Source organism: Culex pipiens, chromosome 1 (genome assembly GCF_016801865.2).
Source record: "Culex pipiens pallens isolate TS chromosome 1, TS_CPP_V2, whole genome shotgun sequence".
Taxonomy (NCBI): Eukaryota; Metazoa; Arthropoda; class Insecta; order Diptera; family Culicidae; genus Culex; species Culex pipiens.
Window position 1 is genome coordinate 71,467,037 of NC_068937.1, and position 3,739 is coordinate 71,470,775.

A 3,739-nucleotide genomic window follows, 5' to 3' on the forward strand; every position below is an offset into this window, starting at 1 on the left:
TCCGCCGTGGGGGTGGCACCGGCGCCGGCGCCGGTATTTTGTTGACTGCTTCCTGCGGGTCGAGGGCGATCCTTTGGTTTTACGTCCGGGACTGCGCCCGGCAGCGGAGGGAACTCCGCCGGCGTAAACGCCGGAACTGCTGGACTCTGCTTTTCCGTCTTCCGTACCGGTGGTTTCGGATTCGATGACTGCTGCCGCATCCGGATGAAATCCGCACGCTTGGGGCAGCTTCGGTCCATGGCTTCGTGCGTTCCGTTGCAGTTGGCACACCTCTTCGGCTCGGTTTCTTGCACTTGGCAGTCGTCCGTCGTGTGGGGACCCCCACAGCTGTTGCACCTGGCCTTGAGGTGACAGTTCCTGGTTCCATGGCCCAGATGCAAGCAGTTCCTGCACTGGGTCACGTTCGGCCGCTTGTTCCGGTAGGCCTCCCACCGGATGATAGTGCTTGCCACAACCTTCATTGGAGAGAGCTTCTTTAGATTGGTGGATCCCTTGGGGAAGACCACAATGTACGGAGTTTCGTCCACGGTGGACTTTTCCTTCCGCTTGATGACATGCACCTCCAGCGCGTCCAGCTTGAGATCCCTCTTCAGCAGGTACTTGACCTCATCCGGTTTCAGTTCATCAGGTAAACCACGAAGAACTACCCGATGATTTCGTTCGCTCCGTCGTTCGTGGGTGTAGAATTCCACTTTGTGCTTCTTGAAGAGCACTTGCAACTTGTCGAAGTCTTCGACAGAGAAGCTGGTTACCTTGGTGCCAAACCGGGTAATCTTGAAAATTGGCTCGAAATCGTATTGACACAGCGACGTTATCTTCACAAGCCTGTAAAAGGCCGTGGCGCTCTTTACCACCAAAGGTGGTTGCTTTTGTTTACCTGCCGACTGGCCGGGTGGCGGAACCGCCGGGGCGTCTCCTCCTCCTGCTGGGCTGGCATTGTTGTTGTTTTTGTTTTCCGCTAGCGGGCTGAACTTGTTGTTGTTGAGCACATTCTGCTCCACTTTTCCTTCTTCGACGACAGCTCCGGTGATCTCAGGGGACTTCTTCCGCTTCCGATTTCCGGGGATGAGTTGGAAATCATCCGTCTCGGAGGTCTCTTCCACCTCCATCCGTCAAACAACTCGAGGCACGCAACGATGCCTTTAGCGCGCACGACACAACAAACACGTCTACTCTCTCAGAGCTGTCGAAGACGAGTGAGGTGCAGCCTTTGTTGGAGTCAACAAAACTTTAAGCCAAATTTTGTTATGGGAATTGGGTCCTTAAATTGAGTAAAATTAATCTTTTAATCAATTGGTTATGTTTTTGAATGAAGTGATACATTTTGCGTTAAAGAGTACTTTTCTGACAACAATGAAATTTTGGTTTCTTTTTATAAAATTTTTGTTTTTCAGATTTTTTTTATGTTCCTTTTGGTAGAACTTTTCAAAAAACCCAAAACAAAAAAAAAGTTATAGGTGAACGTTTGGGTGAACGTGATTCCGCATACGCAATCATTTTTTGTAAATTTTGGTAAATTCAAGCAAAACAATGTAAATGGGCCAAAGCCGAAGTGTAAACAAACAGTCTGTCCTGCTTACGTCAGTGGATGTTTACATTAGGAACGAGCAGGACAGACTCTTTGTTTACACTTCGGCTTTGGCCCATTTACATTGTTTTGCTTGAATTAGCGTTATGAGATGGGATCAAAATATTTTCAATCGATTATAACAAAAGCTTTTATACTTTGTTTTATACTATATTTTTTCAACCAATTAAAATTTAATCATATTTACATTTTTATAGAACCTTTTATATAAATTAAAACAAGTTGATTATTTTTCTTGTGCCAATTTATAGACCATATATGAATAAAAAAATGATTATTTTTCTTCTGAATACTTTGGCATTCTAACGCTGATGTACAGATTTATGACGCCAGGAAATACAGATGAATTGACCGTAGCAACCCTGAGTCGACATTCTTTTGCATGAGCTGGCACCACCGCACGACACAGAAAAATTTGAGTTTTTGTTGTTGCACCACATTCGTTTGTTGTTTTTGGTGTTCTCACGATTTTGCGTTTTCGTCTCAATTCGATAAAAATCCCTCAGTTGTTCCGGTAAGATAACGAGCACCAACCATCATTCCCACCTGTTGTGACTGAAATATGCAAGTTTGTTTTGGTTTTCTTTTTGCGATAATTTTCAATAATCATAATTCGTTTGTTTCAGCTTGCATTTCATGAATCATGCCGGACGATTACAAAAGTACTTTTCTTCTCGAAACGTAAAACAGTGCGGCACGCATCCCGCTGCCAAGTTTGAAGTGCTCTAATCAACAATGACCGAGACGCTACAGCTCCGCGGCCAGCTGGTTGGCCACTCCGGCTTATTCAACCAGATCGCGACCAACCTCGAGTAAACGGACATGATCCTCGTCGCGCGACAAGACCCTGATCGTGTGGAAGCTGACCCGGGACGATGCCAGCTACAGCATCCCGCAGAAGCGCCTGTACGGCCACTCGCATTTCATCAGTGACGTTGTGCTTTCTTCGGACGGTAACTACGCCCTGTCCGGCTCCTGGGACAAGACCCTCCGTTTGTGGGACTTGGCCGTCGGCAAGTCGACCCGCTGCTTCGAATACCATACCAAGGACGTTCTGTCGGTTGCGTTCTCCGTGGACAATCGTCAGATCGTGTCCGGCTCGCGCGACAGGACCATCAAGCTGTGGAATACGCTCGCCGAGTGCAAGAACACCATCCAGGAGGACGGTCACTCCGACTGGGTGTCACTCCAACCTAATCAAGGTCTGGAACCTAGCCAACTGCAAGTTGAAGATAGACCATCTGGGCCACAATGGCTACCTCAACTCGGTGTTGCCCGATGGTTTCTTGTGCACGTCCGGCACGCCGCTGTGGGATTTGAACGATGACATATATCTGCACTCGCTGGAGCACAATGATGTAATCAACGCGCTCTGCTTCTCACCGAACCGGTACTGGCTGTGCTTCACCTACGGACCGTCGATTAAGATCTGGGACCTGGCCTGCAAGACCATGGTCGAGGAACTGAAGCCGTCGAATGCCTTCCTGCCGCAGTGCCTTTCGCTTTCCCGGTCCACTGACGGACAGACCCTGTACGCCGGCTACTCCGACAACATCATCTGCGTCTGGCAGGTGTCCGTGTCGGCTCGTTAAGGGCATCTCCACCGCAGGGACCTAATTGCGTTGCAAAGCTAATTTGGCACCCGCGTCAAGCCCACCGTGGTACTTGTGCGAGAGCTAATTTAGCTTCGAGTTCATCCGTGTTCATCCGAATCTAAACAAAACTCAGGTTTGCCCCGGGATCTAACGGGAGCAAATCATCTGACGGATGGTTTTTTCAAGCAAAACAATGTAACTGGGCCAATGTGAGTTTGTAAACAGTTGTAAAGAGTGTATCCTGCTCACGTCAGTAGATGTTTACGTCAGCAAATAAGCTTGATTTTTCGATTTCAATTCCTCGAAATATTTTCCCTCCTGTGCTGCAAGTTTACAAATGAAAAATTACTTTTGGAAATCTGGGGTGATGCACTTTAGTTTTTTAGGTCAGATTGGGGCTGTGTTTGATTAATTTTGGTCATCCCATTGTCAATCTTCTGCCGGACATGCAAGAGACAAGTCATTTGTATTGAGTAAAGGCAAGAAGTCAAGCAAAACATTTGTAATAAGCCAATGTGGATTTGAAAACAAGCAATCATGATCTTAAATTCTTAAA

General features: G+C 47.3%; 1 pseudogene; it reads left to right on the top strand.

Annotated features, from left to right (window-relative positions):
- Positions 1 to 1,495: 1,495 nt before the first annotated feature.
- On the top strand, positions 1,496 to 3,728 carry LOC120430014 (guanine nucleotide-binding protein subunit beta-like protein; annotated as a pseudogene).
- Positions 3,729 to 3,739: the final 11 nt, after the last annotated feature.